Source organism: Lotus japonicus, chromosome 6 (assembly GCF_012489685.1).
Source record: "Lotus japonicus ecotype B-129 chromosome 6, LjGifu_v1.2".
Taxonomy (NCBI): Eukaryota; Viridiplantae; Streptophyta; class Magnoliopsida; order Fabales; family Fabaceae; genus Lotus; species Lotus japonicus.
This window is the reverse complement of record NC_080046.1, coordinates 27,685,606-27,703,866: the sequence shown is the minus strand read 5'-3', so window position 1 is coordinate 27,703,866 and position 18,261 is coordinate 27,685,606. Positions and strand designations below refer to the sequence as shown.

Below are 18,261 nucleotides of genomic sequence, written 5' to 3'. Positions count from 1 at the left end.
ATATCGAGGCAAGAATCCAAGAGGGGATCACCCTCCGATTATGTGAACAAGAAGTTGAGAATGCCAACCGGTCTCTTCGGGAACTCACTTCGGCTACCATGAGTTATGACTATCCCGGGAGCATTGCCTTTCCCGAGGGAGTGGGAAACTTTAAGTTGAGACCGGCATTCATCAACTTGGTTAGCTAAAACCAATATGGTGGAGGTACTTTGGAAGATCCACATGCACACATGGAGAGGTTCATCCGGAATTGCAACACTTACCGGGTGAACAATGTTCCGGTGGATGCAATTCGGTTGAGCTTGTTTCCATTTTCTTTGAAGGACACCGCTGAGGAATGGCTGAATTCTCAACCTCAAGGGAGCTTCACTACTTGGGAAGACTTAGCGGAAAAGTTCACAACAAGGTTCTTCCCAAGAGCCCTTTTGAGGAAATTGAAAAAAGACATCATGAATTTTGTGCAACCCACTGAAGAAAATCTCTATGAAGCTTGGGAGCGCTTCAAGAAGCTATTGAGGATATGTCCTCAACACAATCTCACCCAAGTTGAATTGGTTGCAACATTTTATGATGGTCTACAATACTCTTGGAGGTTTGGCCTAGATGCGGCTTCAAATGGCGAGTTCGATGCTCTTCCCCCACAAGCGGGGTATGACTTAATAGAAAAGATGGCAGCGAGAGCCATGAACTCTGAAAATGATCACCAAACCCGAAGGAGTAAGCTTGAAGTTGAAGCTTACGACAAGCTCTTGGCCTCCAACAAGCAACTCTCCGAACGAATTGCGGAGACTCAAAATCACATAAAGGCGACCAATTTGGTCGGTGCTACAGCAGTCAAAGTGGAGTGTGTGGCTATTGGGGGGCCCAATGTTAGTGAATTTTGCACCATTACTAGTCAGGGTTTCCGAGGTCAAAGCTCTGGACTTTCTCAACAAGTCCAAGAGCAAGTTGGTGAAAATGATGGTGGCAAGAAGAGCTTAGAGGAGCTATTGGAGAGTTGCATCAATCGCATGAACAAAAACCATAAGAACCAAGAGGCGGCTATCAAGAACTTGGAGAACCAACTTGGCTAGCTAGCCAAGCAAATGGCCGAGATACCTCAAGGTAAGTTTTCTCCCGATTCTTTAATTTTGTGTAAACAAGAAAATTTTGCTGTTGTTACCACTAGGAGTGGGAGAGTGTTACACGAGTCAAAAAAACAAGGTGAGGGAGAGAAAAATGAGAAAGTAGAGGAAGAATATGAGGGTGCTACAGAGAAGAGAGTGAGTGAACCTGTGAAAGCTAGAGTTGCGAGCACTCCTTGTCCTGAACTTAGTAAGATTCCATTGCCCAAGGCTTTGGTTAAGAAAAATCTGGATAAACAGTTTTCTAAGTTTTTGGAAGTTTTTAAGAAACTCCACATCAATATTCCCTTTTCTGAAGCCTTGGAGCAAATGCCTATCTATGCTAAGTTCATGAAGGACATTTTAAGAAAGAGAAGGAAGTTGAGTGAGGTTGATGAAACTATCATGATGACCGAGGAGTGTAGTGCCATTTTGCAAAGAAAAATGCCTAAGAAGAGAAGGGATCCTGGGAGTTTTACTATCCCAGTGGAGATTGAGGGGTTGACTGTTGTTGAAGCCTTGTGTGATTTGGGAGCGAGCATCAACTTGATGCCGCTTAGCATGTTTAGAAGGCTGAACTTAGGAGAGGTCACCCCGACCATGCTCTCCTTACAAATGGCGGACCGATCCCTAAAAACACCTTATGGGATCATTGAAGATGTGATGGTTAAGGTTGATAAGTACGTGTTCCCAGTTGATTTTGTGGTTCTGGACATGGAGGAGGATGCGAGGATTCCTCTCATTCTTGGCCGACCCTTCTTAGCCACTGGCAAGGCTAAGATCGATGTTGATAAGGGTCAGCTCATTCTTAGAGTAGGTGAGGACAAGGTAAGATTTTCGGTTTTCAATCCTAATTTGCAAACTAACCTTAATGATGGTTTTGTTTGTGATATGATCAAAAGCTTGTCCAGGTCTTCAAAGGAGACCCCCAAGTTAAGTGAAAAAGATGTTGAGCTTAATCAAGCTCTCATCAAGCTTGTTAGTGAAAACAAGTATGGGGGGTCTAAGGAGGAGAATTTCCAAGACCACATGACCCGATTCACTCAAGCTAGTCACCTTGTAAATATGGAAGGTGTGACTAGTGATGAGTTCAAGATTAAGCTCTTCCCTCACTCCTTGAAGGGGAGAGCAAGGATTTGGTACGATGGTTTAGATGATACCCTCTCTTGGGAGGAGTTGTTCCAAAAGTTTTGTGCAAGGTTCCTACCTTGTACATGTGGAGAAAAGATTGATGGTAAGGAATTCCCTTCCTAACACCAAAGGAAGGAGAGTCCACCTAGGACTATAACTTAGGGCTGCTTGGGAGACAACCCAAGTCTTGTTTTACTTTGCTTGTTTGTTTGTTGCATTTTGTAGGGAATGAGAGCCTGAATTTTGGAGTAGGAGGTGTATCTAAGGCCTCCATGGTAATTGGTAAAGGAGGTCGACTCTTTCCCTTAGTTTAGCTCATTAATGTTTTGCATATTTTTCCTTTGTAGCCTTCATTTTCTATTTGGTCATGCATTGTTTAGTTAGAGTCGTTTTTTGGGTCTTTACTTCCCTATACTCACATGTTTTTGCCCTTAGTTATGCTCTCTAGCTTGTGCTGGTTTTGGAAAATGTTTTTGTGAATACTTGTGTTGTCTTTTGGGGTTGAGTGATTGCATGCTTTGGGGAAGAGAGGAGGAGACTTCGGTCTTCCGAGTGTTTCTTAAGGATAGAGTTGGTGGGAGTCCTTAAGGGTCCATTTTTTACCCTTCACCATAAAATTTCCCTGGAGGATCCTGACTCACTCGTACTTCTTGGTTCTGTATTGATTTCACACTTTGCATGCTTTGTGATACTTGCACAATTCTTGAGACTTGTAGGTTTTTGAGCTTCAGAGTTCGTTGGCTTGAACATTTGTCCCTAGTTGTCCCTTTTGAGCCTATTGAAGATTTCTTTGTTAGCTAAATGATTAGGGATGGATGATAGGTTGGATTTTGGGGAGTGTTGGTCCTTGCATTGTGTTGGAGCTAGTAATTAAAGTTGGAAATTGTCTCTGGCCCCATGTGAAAAAAAGAAGAAGAAAAAGAAAAAGAAAAAAAGACTCCTAATTAAGTTGGAGTTGCAAAAAGGAAGAAATAGAAGAAAAGAAAGTTGAAAAAGAGGGGTCAAGAGACTTGTGCAAAAAAATGTTTGTTGTTGAAAGTTTCGGGGGGGTACTAATAGGACCACACTCAATATGTTTTGAAGCCTAGTCTTCCTTAGGGGCCAACCGCCTTGTACTTCACCAAGCCACACATTTCACCCCTTGTGAAGTCTCTTTGAATTTGTGCATGTTTGATCTTTGTTGCTTTTGAGTGAAGGAAATCCAGAACCTATGAACTGCTTGTGTGCTCAGTGCACTAAATGTATATCTCATCCTAGGAATTTTAGATCTATATGTTTCTCATAATGGACTCTACACTCTTCTTTGTCTGAAAGTGGCATGATGTGGATTGTTGTGTCTTTCTTTTGGAACCAGCTGTAGTTTCAATATCCCCCGATTTTTGTGATAAGTATTCTGTTGAGAGCACTTGTTTTGGGATCATTTCTTGCGCTTGAGGGCAAGCGAGTTGTTCTTTACGCTCGAGGGCGAGCTGTCGTTGAGTATAGTGGTGTGATGACCCCAGTTTAGTAGTGTTTTTAGGGTCGTTTCGTTGTGGGTTTTGAGTCTTTTTAGAGTCTCATGTAGTGTTTCATGTATTCTCATGTAGTGTTTCATGTATTCTCATGCATTTTTATCTTTATTAGTCCTTTTGCATTGCTTTGGTAATTTCATAGTTTTATAAGGTCTTCATTGGTATTTTAGTAAAGTTTAGGGGTCTTGTTTAATTCCTAGTTCATTTTATACTTTTGTGCAATTTAACCTTTGAGTTTCTTGCTTTTGTTCCTAGTCTTTCTTTGCAAGTAACCAGGTTGTAACAGCTGAAGGAAGAAGACCAAGGGGTTTAAAGACTTGAAGGAGGCATTAAAGAGGAGTTAAAATGAAGATTTAAGGTTTTTTAGGCGAGCTGGGGCGCTCAAGCGCCCCACAATGGCGCCTGAGCGCCAGGATGGCAGAAGCCAAAATGCTGAGAAAATCAGTCTGGCGCTTGAGCGCCCGGCACTGGCGCTTGAGTGCGCCCGGCACACAGAAAACTAGCCCATTTTGCCTATAAATAGGATTTTTGTCATTTCTGTTGGGATCTTTTGTCATTTTCTCATATTTCAATAAGTTAGAAGAGAGGGTTTGGGTTCTAGAGCTTGAGGAGCTTCCTCCAAGTCCTATGATCCAGGTTTTGTCTTTCTTTTCTTGTATGGATTTCATAGCCATGTTTGGCTAAATCCCTTTTGCTTTGGGTTCTTTGTAAGACTTATGATGTTTTAATCTTAATTCCTATTTCTATTCATGAATCCTCTGAGTAAACCCTTGAATCCCATATCCATGCTTTATGTTTCAAGTTAGAACATGTGCTAGCTTTATACTTTTCTATAATAGAACGGAAGTTTGTTATAGATTAGGGACTTGTTGTGGGATTACCTCTTCTATACTTGCTACTAGGAATAGAGGAAGGGTTGGGGTTTGTTGGCCTGAATTGCATGCTTAATGCCTTTAGCAAATGTTTAGGCTATCAAGGAATTGTGCTTATCTTTTGGCTTGAGAGGATTGTCTATGCGAGACATCGATAGATGATTGATTAGGCTAGAACATCAAGGAGAGACTCGGAGTTTTGTGGATAAAATAGGTTGACTAGAACTGAATTAGTCAAGCAAGAACCCAAGGCATTCTCACCATTGATTATCACACACTTATCTTTGTTAGCTTTCTAATTAAGTATCACAACAATCAATCAACCTTTAAAACTGAATTTTATTCGCTTTTTAACCTTGAACTTGACTCTTAAACTGAATTCACATTCAAATTCCCTGTGGTTCGATAATTTAAAACCCGGAGATATCTGTGCACTTGCAGATTGACCCAACACTTCACAAGTTCCAACATGAAGCATTCCTCTGATCAGAAGACAACAAGGTTAAAGGTCAAGTCACTACCCAAAGTACAAAAGCAAGTGTACTATCCTGACGACCTAACCTAACATTCTCAGCCACAACAGAAGCTGGAAATCCCAGATCTGCCCTCCAACGGTAGCATTCCAATGCTATGTTCAAACCCTAATCCTTGGAGTATATATAGAGGCTGAAGACTGAAAGATGTTGTTGGAAGAATCTTATACGCGCAAGCAATACTCAAATCTTCTAAGCTATCTTTCTTCATCGAATTTATTGTGTTTACTACAAGCTTTTAAGAAGCAATTTCTTTGTAAACAATATTCTTTAAATAGTTGTTTAGTTTAGCTTTAGGAGATCATGGTTGATCGGATCCTAGAGAAGACTAAGAGAGTGAATCTTAGTGTGAGCTAAGTCAGTGTATTGTTAGTCACTTGTAGGTTTCAAGTGCAGTTGTAACAAATCTCTGATTAGTGAATTGCCTTCATTCTAAGAAGGAAGAAATCACCTTAACGGGTGGACTGGACTAGCTTGAGTGATTCATCAAGTGAACCAGGATAAAATCCTTGTGTGCTTTTCTCATCTCTTATCTTAAGCACCTTACTTGTGTCTCGAAAGATTTGTTAAAATCTTAAGTGGAAAGTTTTATTCTGAAAACGCTATTCAAACCCCCCCCCCCCTTTCTATTGTTTTTCATACCTTCAATAAGCACTCCAAGTCATGGACTGATGTCCTGTGCTACACAAAGGCAGATTTCACAGCATCTGCTTCGACATCAGGATGTTTTGGACAAAATGCAAGACAATCAAAAGTAACAACAATCTCACCCTTTGTCAAATTTTAACTTGAGTTATTGAGAACATACACATACCTCCCCCTTAGCAGCGGAACTCCTCCTCAAATAGTGCAGCCCACAACACACATACAAATAGCACATCCTTGACAGCTTCCTGATGCACACATCACAGTAAAGTAACTAGCAAGTAACTAGTAACAAGCACAAGCTAACTAACAGTAGCAACAACTTGGAGAACAACACAAACAAATATGTCTTCCATAGAAACAAACAGTACACAACTTAGTCTTGAATTCTTGAGTGTAGGCTTTAGATTAGTACCAACCAAATCATACTAAGCTACTCCCCCTTTTTTAACACAAATTTGGCAAAGGGTGCACAAAATAGTCAAAAAAAAAAGATAGCAGTAAGATGCAACAATTCCTAATCATCAGAACTGGATTCCTCCGCAGTTTCTTCTCCATTCTCGTCAGATCCTTCCTCTTCATCAGTGCTTGCATCTGCAACAGCAACATTGGCAACACTTGGCTCACCCTCTTGGTCTTCTTCCTCTTGAAGCTTAAGCAACAACTCATCCACCTTGAGTTTCCTTACAGTGCTTGAATGATAGTCTCCTGAAGAGCCTTAGAAACCGCCTGCAATTCATCAATAATAGCCCTCCTTCTAGACTTACTCACTGGAACAGAAGCATATGTCCTGCTGGATGACACAAAAATGTCTGGAACATGAGGCCCAGAAAACAAACGATGGTCCAAGGTGATAGGAGCACCTTTGGGCATAGCCTCCTCAGCATTCTTGACTATCTTGGGATGCTGTTGCAGAATGATCTCTGTGATAAGAGATGGAAAAGAGATGGGCAGTTTCACAGCACAAGTTTCTGCATGCTTCAAAGTCTGTTAAAAAACAAAAGTACAAAAATCAACAGGAACCATAGTACCAATCTTTTAAATTAACCTGGCAAGAGTGGCAGAGATAGCAGAGGTATGTTGGGTAGGGACCCTATTCACAACACCAATCCTGTTAAGGATTTCATATTTCAGACTAAGATTCCCAGTGGACAACAACTTGTTCTTTGGCCATTTCTGAACCTTTCCAGCAGTGAGTTCCTTGGTAATCACATCCAAGGATTGCTCTTCATCAACAATTGCAACATCACTTCTTCCAAGTGCTTTGTTGATCACATCAGGAGAAAACTTCACAAGTTTTGCCTTGACATACACTTTCCTGTATTCATCACTCTCAGGAAGTCCCACTCCCACAGACAAATTCACCACAAATTCTTTCACAAGCCTTTCAAAAAATCTACAAACATGTAGAACAGTCTTCATCAGCCCAGCCTTCTCAATGAGTGCCATAACTTCCTTGCATTGTTAAGAGGGGCAGCAGGGACATTCTTGGGAATGCGCCTTCCAACAAACTTCTTCTTCTTAGCAGGCACGATGTCTGGGACATCTGCTTCAACATCTGACTCAGACTCAGAAAAAATAACAGGGGCCTTCTTCTTCTTCTTCTTCTTTTCAATCTTGCTTTTCCCAGCCTTTTCTTTGCCTTTCCCTTTCACATCCTTTTTCTTGGACTTGGGGGTTGTAGGAGAGGGCTTTGTCTTCTTCTGAGGAACAGAAGGGGCTTCACTTGTCGTGGTCCTTCTTTTCCTTTTCAACCGTGCAACAACACTTTCTGGAAGTGTCTTAGATAAGTGAACTTCATCATCATCAGAATCATCGCCATCAGAGATGTTCTGAACAGAAACCGGATTTGGATCATCAGAGTGGGTTTCTTCAGAGGATACAGACCCATTATCTCCCTTCTTTGAAAATGAAGGTGGTGTGATAGTTTCAGTGGGAGCGGTCTCTTTAGCGATCACATCCTCATCATCAGGATTTCTGGAATTGGGGTTTCTTGAGGAACATTGGTGTCCTGAGGGACAAATGGCTCAACATCGGGCACAACATCATGATCGGAACCCATGGGGGTTTCTTCCTCATTGATGCTTGCAGGAGCATCATGAAAGGGTTCATCTTCATCAGAGGGAACATCTTCAAGAACCGCATGAGAGAAACCATCTTCATGTGGCTTTGATTTGTACTGCTTCCTTGTTGGTGTTCTCGCGTTCTTCCTTGATTGAGATAGAGATTTCACATTCTTGGATGAAGTGGTTTTTGAAGACCCACTTTTCAGACCCATGAACCTAACATCATACTTGTCAGTGACAGCCTTTGCCTCAGCAGATTCAACCTTTCCTGAGGATTGAGACATTTTGAAAGTGACAAGAACTGAACAAGACAAACAGAGAACAAACGAGAGAAAAATAAGGATTTCTGAAAACAAAAACACAAGTGGTAGAGAAGTGAAGACAAATTGCCCATTGTGGTAGTTATAGGGTAGTTTGCTTGATGATGCAATGCTCTCTCTGCTGACATCACAACAGCAGTTAATCTTGATTAAAGAAAAACTAGCCGTTAACAACTGCTCATGCGTCGATTGCTACAAATCTTCACTTACACAAATCCCAAGACTTCCTCTCAATTTGTCAAATGTGCTTCTGGACTGGGTGAGACCCCTGAGGCCCTCGCCCAAGGACACTCGACTCGAGGCGACACACAAGCCAGGGAATTGGGCCTCATCCGAGAGGCCCAACCGGCCCACTAAGGACAGTTAGGCACGCCAGGCCCAACCCCTAGCCTATAAATAGGGGGGCGGTTACCAATTGTAAGAGACTCTTAGCTCATTTGATGAATAACAAACTCGAAATTTAGTTACTCTCTCTCTCTAAGCGGTTACACGCTTTATCTCTCTAGATTCTCTCATTGCAATCCTCTCACTGTAGGTACTATACCTTCTTTCTATGTTCTTGGCTGGAACATTTGGCGCCGTCTGTGGGAATCGGTAGATTTCGATTCCCTGACTACGTGGATTGCTGTTTTTGTTTGAGAGAGGTTCGGAATTATGTGCAATTTACTCTGATTTTCGTGTTTTTTGGTTGAATTTCTGGTTCGCGGTTGAAATCCGATAGAGACTTGCCGTCGTCAACGCAGCGAAACGCTGGAGCAACGGAGTAGTTCACCACCGCGCCGTGTGAGGGGAAACAACGCCGTGAGGAGGTTCGTCGCGAGCAATCGATTCCTCCTCTGCCTCCACCGCCTCCTCCTCCTCCTTCTCCGACGCCTCCGTTACCTTCTCCACCGTCCTCACCTTCGCAGTAAGGATCTTCAGCAAGCTCGCCGGAATCCCCAAGAGGTGGATCGCCGTTGCCTCAAGCTCCGATCGCTCACAGAGACTGGAGACGTTTGATCTGTAACGTTGACAACATACGACAGTGGAATGACTACTTGCAGGAGCAGTTAGATTACTATCGCCTTGAGCAACAGGACGACGGCGAACGAGAAGCGGAGGCTGTAGAGGAGTTTGAGCCGTTCTCGGCGGTGGTAAGGGAGGTAGCCATACCTGACAACATTAAGAATCTTGTCTTGGAGTCGTATAGTGGAAAGACTGATCCGAAGGATCATCTGCTTTATTTCAACAGGAAGATGGTGATAAGTGCAGCTTCTGATGCGGTGAAGTGAAGGATGTTCCCGTCAGCGTTCAAAGGCACGGCGATGGCTTGGTTCACGACTTTTCCTCGGGGATCCATTACGAAGTTCCGCGATTTCTCATCGAAATTCCTCGTTCAGTTCACCGCAAGCAAGATCAAGCAGGTCACAATTGATGATCTGTATAATGTTCGCCAGTTAGAACGAGAAACTTTGAAGCAATACGTAAAGCGGTACAGTGTCGCATCTGTCAAGATCGAGGAGTTGGAGCCGCAAGCCTGTGCGCGCTCCTTCAAGAATGGACTGCTGTCGGGGAAGCTGAACAACAAGCTAAGTCGGAAGTCGGCCCGTTCGATGGCGGAAGTCCATGCTCGGGCGAACACCTACATCTTGGATAAGGAGGACGACGCGTTCAAAAGGAGGCGTACAAAAATGGAAAAGGATGGTGGTCAGAGGGACATATCGCCAGCAGGCAGACAAGGTCGGGAGAAGGGAGAAAGTAGTAAGCGAAGAGATAAGAAAGTCAAGCAGTCGGGGAAGCTTGCGAAGGAACAACTCAATCCGAAGAACGAAAACTTTGAGCGTCGCCACCATGGCAACAAACTGACTCTCGCTGACGAGAAAGGCTAGGCAGATACCTGAGCGCACATTTGACGGAACTACTTCGGGAGGTAAAGGCAACACATGCAGTCGAAGAAGGCGAGAAGGAAGTTAATCCGCCACGGGAGGCGATAGAAAAAACTAAGTGGTCACAGGTCTGGGTGCGCGGCTACTTGGATTTGGACACAGTCTTTGGTGTTGATGAGAACGCAAAGCTCTTGCACGTCGTACAATGTCATCATTGGTCAGAACACGCTGAATCGCCTCTGCGTAGTGATATCAACAACTCACCTGACGGTGAAGTACCCGCTGACTTGCGGAAAAGTAGGAAAGATCGCGGTAGATCAACGACGGGCGAGGGAGTGCTACAACAACTGCCTGAGCTTGTGTGGGAAGAAGGGAGCTGTCGCTGGGCATAGATGTCACGAGATTTAGATCTTGGAAGGCGATCAAGGTCAACAGAGCACCCAGAGGCAAGGTCAAGACGGCGTGAGAAGACAGGGACGGTGGATCAGTGAAGGATATGGGGGACCAAGAAGGAACCGAAATCAGGAAGGGCCAGATGGAAGGACGGGGAAAGATGGGCAATTTACTGATGCTCATGCTGAGGAGTGCTGAGCAAACGTGACTAGGGACCTGGAAATATATAAATCCAGTAGGGGCGTACTGAAGGTATGAAAAACGGTAGAAAGGGGGGGTTTGAATAACGTTTTCAGAATAAAACTTCCACCTTAAGATTTTAACAAATCTTTCGAGACAAATAAAGTGCTTAAGATAAGAGATAGAAAAGCACACAAGGATTTTATCCTGGTTCACTTGATAAATCACTCAAGCTAGTCCAGCCCACCCGTGAAGGTGATTTCTTCCTTCTTAGAATGAAGGCAATCCACTAATCAGATAATTGTTACAACTGCACTTGAAACCTACAAGTGACTAACAATACACTGACTTAGCTCACACTAAGATTCACTCTCTTAGTCTTCTCTAGGATCCGATCAACCTTGATCTCCTAAAGGTAAACTAAACAACTGTTTAAGAAAGATTGTTTACAAAGGAATTGCTTCTCAAAAGCTTGTAGTAAACACAATGAATTCAATGAAGAAAGAATTCTTAGAAGATTTGAATATAGCTTGCGCGTGTGAGATTTTTCCAACCGCATCTTTCAATCTTCAGCCTCTATTTATACTCCAAGGATTAGGGTTTGAACGCTGCATGGGAATGCTGCCGTTGGAGGGCAGATCTGGAATTTCCAGCCTCTGCTGTGGCTGAGAATGTTAGGTTAGGTCGTCAGGATAGTACATCTGCTTTTGTACTTTGGATAGTGACTTGACCTTTAACCTTGTAGACTTCTGATCAGAGGAAAGCTTCGTATTGGAACTTGTGAAGCTCGTTGATCAGAGTCAGAGGGAAGCATGGATCCTCTGACCGTTATACCTTCTGATTCTGAACTCAGAGGGAAGTACTTGGTCTTCAGCGCCATTTTGCTTCTGGACTTCAGAGTCTCCACTTTTCAGCTTCTGGATCTTCAGAGTCTTCTACACCATCAGAACATCTGAACCTTCAGAGTGTCTGGGTTGTCAGAACGTCTGGATCTTCAGAACTTCAAGTGAGTTGAGTCCACGTCAGAGCTTGATTAACTTCTGATCTTCTGAAGCTTTTCTACTGTTCAGATTGAACATAGATATTGCGAAAGCGTTGCTTGGGTCACTCTTTAAGCACAGTGCTTCTGATTTGTGTGAGATAATATTAAGGTCAGAGCCTGTAAATAGCACACTCAGAAGAACACGTTAGAGTACCATAATTGTTCATACTAAAATGTTAACTTGTAATCATCAAAACATAGAGTTGTACTACTCGATCAAAACTTGATCTTACAATCTCCCCCTTTTTGATGATGACAAAACCAAGTATTTTGATGAACAATTCTTAAACAATAAACTGAATTCACTCAGAGTTTAGAGAAATAGAATTAAACTTATCCTGATGTGAATGGTTTATTTTGCTCATTCTGAATCCAAGTCACAGCTTCATTCTGAGCATAGCTCCCCCTGAATCTAAGACTTATAGAAAACGATAGTAATTTCTAGATTTTGAGCTAAATAATATAAGAGTTTAGAGTGAAAACTTATGACATAGATGAATTGAAATAATCAGAGCGCATAAGTATTCAGAGTCAACAGTAGGGTATCAGAGTCAACTGAAATCACTTCAGAAGAAGTGAAATGTATTCCTTGTATTTGCCCAGTGACACATCTATGGTCATAAAGGTGGAACTCTTGAATTCTCCAAAAGAAAAATAAATCACACTAACACAGCTTACACATCAAAAACTGGGTTATACTCCCCCTTTTTGTCATAAGCAAAAAGCATGGGGTGTGAAAAACTTAGTTTGAAGTACAAGGTACTCCCCCTTAGAGAAGGTCTAAGTTTCAAAAAGATGGAGAACTAAAAAGATGCATGAAAAAGAGATAAGCGAATTAAAGAAAGGAATTAATGCGAATGTAGAACGTTTACCACCGGCCACGGGAGTAAAGAGAAGCTTCAGTTACCAAGGACTTATCCTCGAGAAACTGTAGGAGCAATAACTTCCGGAGAGAAGATGAAGCTTATATAAAGCGATTAGGAACAAAGTAAGCTTCACAACACGATCAATTCCAAATATAAGAAAATGGCATCATACATGATTGCATTAGAGGAGCTCAGGAAGAAGGCCTTTGAAGAAGACTTGTTCTTGAATGTTAGGCATCCTGATGGTTCGAGAACCATACATGAGCGAATTACAGTGCTGCTGGAAGAAGATCTTAGTCCAGAGTTGGAAAAGGATCTGCAGGAGTTCCTCTGCTTCGTGGAGGAGATTCAGGAGCTGAGCCAGCTGGAGCTGAATCTGCTGGAAGAGAAGGAGGCAGTGGAGAAAAGACTCGAGACGATGGAGGACAGTCTGGAGAAGAATGAGCTGAGCATCAAGCTCGGCAACATAGAATACGCACTGGATCGTCTGGAGAAGGAAAGAGTGGAGTAGCGTCAAGAATGTAGAAGAAAGAATGAGGAAGGATCCTCCATTCTAGGGTTATGGTTATGTATGATGTAATGTAATGCTTATGATCTTTATATGAATAAAGAAAGGTTTTCAAACATATTTTATGAATAATGCAGAAAAGAGATAAACACTGAGGAAAAAAAAAATAAATATAACACAAAGAAACAAATATCATAAAGTTATAAAAGAGAAAACTAAAAGATATTTATTAAAGAAGAAAAACGAGAGAAGTCCTAAAACTAGGGCTTTGCAGTGCGACGCAGAAGCTCTTGAAGTGCTTGATTCATGTCAATCAGGAGAGTCTCATGAGTGTTGAGACGTTGTTCCAAAATATCAAGTCTAGAAGCACTTGGCTGTGTAGAAGTAGATGGAACATTCTGAGCAGAGTGAGGAGTTGGAGAGGATTGAGAGGCAGCACTTGTGAAAGGTACTGGTGCAAGAATGTAAGACCCAAGTTTTTAAGCTTAGAATAAGTGGAAGAGATTTCCATTTACGATTAGGCTTGACGTATCGTGAAGGAAAAACCTGAACAAGAGTTTATCGAATGAAATAAATTTATGAAGGAGAAAGTTCAGGAAAAGTCTAAGGATTGTATCCGAATCGATAAAAGGTATAGCACGATCGATTCACTTAAGCCTAGGACAAGAACCTTAGGAAAAGACCAAGTTCCACCCTTGGAACACTGTAGGAATTTATTCCAAAAAAAACTTCAGAGAAATGTTAGAACTTCTCTTTTTCCATATATCACAATCGTTTCGAGGCGAAACTCTAGAATCTACGAACGTCCGATTCCAATCATCGGAAGTTTGCCGAAACCAAAACCCTGGTATTTCAAAACCCTAGAATCAACCGACAATGAAGACTTTTTCTATTCAGAGCTTCAAATGAAGATTCTACACGCGTACACCCATTTCTCTCGATGATTTCAATCTTTCTTCAGAAGGAAGTTTTCTATTCCGACATCCGATGCAAAAAGCAACTTATCGGGTAAACTAGTTTTACACCGACTTTGCATTAGTCGCCTAAAATACAAGGGAACCTCTTTTTAGTTTTGGAATTCTTTCGCCAAAACGTATCTTAGAATTCACGGAGAATGAAGCCGGAAAAATCAGAATCGTGAAACTTTCATTTGAAGAATTAGAAGATTCAGCGGGGTGAATATCGTGTCTAAAATACGTTGGAATCAGTAGGAAGAATCGGAAATCACTCTCATATTTTTATCGTAACTCTATGAGCCAAATCCTCCGATATCTAAACAAAACTGTACCGATTTACTAAATATCTATTCAACCTTATCCAATCTTTGATAAATATCTGTTCATACTTATCCAATCTTTGATAAATATCTGTTCATACTTATCCAATCTTGATAAATATCTATTCATACTTATCCTATCCTTAATAAATATCTTCCATTTCATTCCCTATAAATATGTGAAGCTTGAAACAAAAACCTCACAAACACACACACACAACCCGCGGCTTGGAGAGAAGAAGGAGGAGGAAAGCTTTTCTTCATTTCTTGCCTGATCGTCTCACAGTTTGTTGCTACGCATAGGTATCGAGGTATAGTCGCTAATCCTTACCTCTGATCGTCGTTTCCATAGCTTTTCTTTATACTTTTCTGTGCTCTTAGTTTTGAGGTTTTTGCAAAATTATCCAAATGACTTCATCTTTCTTTCTAAACTTATTCCCTGCGTGCCCCTGAGCATGTTTAGCGGATTACATTTTGCTGATTCTCGCCGAATTGCTGCCGAGTTTCAATTCTGCTCATAATACCCATTTTTGCTAAAGTTCCAACCTTTGGGCTTAAAACCCTCTACTGAGCTTAGCGTTAGTAAGATTAGTCGTCATAATCGTCGTTAGTATCAACCCCATCTAATTTGTTTTTCGAAACTCTGACTTTGAAATTCTGAGCTGAAAATAATGACTAAAATACCCTTGCGACAGTTTTCGATTCGATAATTTTTCTGAGAGTTTCCTTGGCCTAGATATCGCCTAAGAATACCTAGGAATCGATTTAGATCGAAGAAAAAGTTCGGAAACACTATTTTGCATAGTGGCCGAAACCTATTGCTTAGGGTACCGTGTCCAAAAATAATTTTTGGGTCTCTATGACCTGATCCATTGCGTAGCTCTTTCGATTGTCGAAATTTTGGCGCTGGTTTCGTGTCATTCCGAGTTCTGTAGCTCGAGTTATGCTCGTTTTAGCGAACGAGGTTCTGTCGTCTATCCATGCTTAAAAAAATTGTACTCTGAAGCTTCTTAAGCTTTGTCTAAACGCTAGTTAGTATTGTATTGACCGAATTGACTTGTTTTGATTGACCTTCGCTTCGTTTACTCAAAGATTCGTTTGGAGGAACACTTGGAGCAGGAAAAGAGGATTGTGAAGGAGCCTTGCTTGAACACACTGGACGAGTTCGAGGTTAGGGCAACTTACTTGCTAGCTAATGCTTTGTAGGCGTCGATAAATTCGACTTGATTTATTGTTTATGCATATGAATTGTCTGGATTGAAAATGTTTTCTGAAGGCTTCGGCCGAGTGAACTGATTGAGACGTGTGTCTCCGTTTTCTGGGCTTCGGCCGACATGGGAGATTATGATTTATCGCATTGATATGTTGATAATTGACTCGCATGCTTAATTGTTAAATGGTTAACTATAGGCTATGTGATTATTTGTTCACATGATATTTGGATTATATTGATTATAATGTGTCTTTCTATTACGCACTTGAATTGCTGACTATATTGAATATACCGTGCAATTGTGCGAATGAGTGAGGAACGTCAAGATAGTGGATAACGGGTAGTTATGCCAGACTCCTGACGAGTTTTTAGATAAAGTTTGATGGGACGGACCGAGGTTCGTACCCTATTATTGTTTTATGGATCGAAACCTTCTCAAAGGAAAATTGAGTTTGAAAATGATATTGGAAAAACCCCATTTGAATTCACGTAAGAACTTGAGTTGTTCTGTCTAAGGCAAGAAGGGCTTTTAATGAGGCATTGTGCCCGGCCAGCTTACCTGGGAACTTCTCGGGCCATTACTTGGGTGATGATGGACCTTTTGTTTTGAGACCTTCTCCAGGGAATCATTGGAATTATGGGATCTTTGAAACTAATAGGATTAGAGACGAAACTTAAACAATTTCATAATGAACCTCCATAATGTATTAAACAACCTCAAAACCCTTAATATAATGATAAAAGACTAAGACGAAAGTTTAGGGCTTGAACATTAGTTTTGGAAAATGAGAATTGTCGTCGAATCCAAGTTATGGGAAAACTGCAAGTTTCTGAGTATGTCGAATACTCCTTCGCTCTTTCAGCAGTTTGTTTGGCCATCGAGATGGTGAGCCATGGTAAGTTGAAAGGTCACTGAGTGCGAGCTGCATTCTTTTGCTCGTTGAGCAGTTTGGTTGGCCATCGAGACGGTGAGCCCAAGTGACTAGGAAAGTTACCAAATGCGACTAGCACTTCTTTGTGTACCTTAGGGTGTGGTAGAAACAATGTACTCTAGCTAGACACGCGTACCTTGGTGAGGACGATTCGTTGTTTGGCTAACCATATTGCATTCATGCATACATTTCTTGGAAAGTGTGCTGCTTTCCGAAGGACGATCTCAGATCGGACTTCACAGGAGTGTGCTACTTCATAGGAGCGAGATGCTTCACAGGAATGTGCTACTTCACAGGAGTGTGCTGCTTCATAGGAGCGAGATGCTTCACAGGAGTGCGCTGCTTCATAGGAGCGAGATGCTTCATAAAACCGAGATGCTTTAGCGGAGCGAGATGCTTCGGGTCATCGTGAGGGTGACATTTTATCCGGATCATATTTTGAGCATGACATTGCATTGGCATACCATGCATTTAACTATATTCGTTGATATATTGCTTATCGAGTTTTCGAGATATAACTTATTGAACTGTTGAGATATTGAATATTGAATTTAGAAATCTGATAACATGTTATGTATATACCTTAGGGTAGACGATACAGAACTTATAAGGATATATACAACCTATATATATATACCCCTTCATTCATCACATGTTGCTTGTATTATCTATTATATTCTGTGAGTTGACCCTAGCGCCTTGGCTTTGTGTGTATGGTTGTGTTTGGGCGGTCGGCCTGCTGCCAGACGTCCAACAGCTGATTCAAGATGGATCGTCGTTCGGGGAGGATCCGGAGCGCAATGACTATTACTGAGCCTTTGACGTGGACCCGGACTTCATGCATGATCGGATGAGGGTCGATGTTAGGAGTGTATTATATGGGGGGATTGTTTTCACAGCTCTGATTGTCATTTCCTGTTTTGGGGCTGACTTATCTCCTTGAAAACTGTATTCATAAAACTCATGGCTCTGACCATGGGATGCACTTATTCGCCTGCGGGCACTATCCCCAATTACTTTATGTTTATTATCTTTGGGTTGAGTCTTCATTATGTTAAGTCTTCTATTTGAAAAGAAAACGAAAAAAAATATTTACGCATTTTCCGCACTATTGATTTAAAGTCACTAAAGTGACACCACCGAAATCGGGGTGTTACAAAGAACTTGACATTTGAGAGCTTCAGCTTCAGCCTGTAACCTTTCAGCTTCTTTCAGAGCTTCTAGCTTTTGTTCAGCTTCTAGGCGTGCAGCTTCTTCTGCTTGTTCTTTCTTCTTTCTTGCTTCCTCAACAGCTTCAAGTAACTCTACTCTTAGCTGTTGCCCATGCAGAGCCACTCTTCTGTTGAAACGCTGCCTAGCAGCTTCAATCCTCTGATCCCGTTCAGCGGTGAGATGACTCATCATAAAAGGAACTTGAGCAATTATCCAATCACTCAGATGATTCCATTCTTCAGCCATAGAGTCAGGATTCTCACTAAGGTCAGTGTGTCCTTGCACATTGCGAATCATTAATGATGCGTCATATATAAACACACTGATGCACTCAAGAAGGGAGTTTGGCTTGAGATATGTATAGGGAACAATGGAGAGATTGGTTTCAGGAGAAGTGGGGTGGTTACTGCTATTGGCTTCAGAAGCAATTGAGGAGAACCAACATCTAAAGTTTGAGCAATTGAATTGTTGATCTCAAGGTTAGGCTGAGAGGTTTCAACTTCAGGGTTTGGAGATCTAACCGAGGAATGGTTAGATACTGAGTTTTCTGGTTCTGGTTGAACATGTTCTGGTTGGATGGGTTGAGATGAAGG

The 18,261-nt window shown here is 41.8% G+C and overlaps 1 non-coding gene across 1 annotated transcript; it reads right to left on the bottom strand.

Moving 5' to 3' along the window:
* Positions 1-431: 431 nt before the first annotated feature.
* LOC130727054 (small nucleolar RNA R71) lies at positions 432-538 on the bottom strand. The gene has a single exon (XR_009015096.1). It is a non-coding gene; the product is annotated as a small nucleolar RNA R71 (small nucleolar RNA).
* Positions 539-18,261: the final 17,723 nt, after the last annotated feature.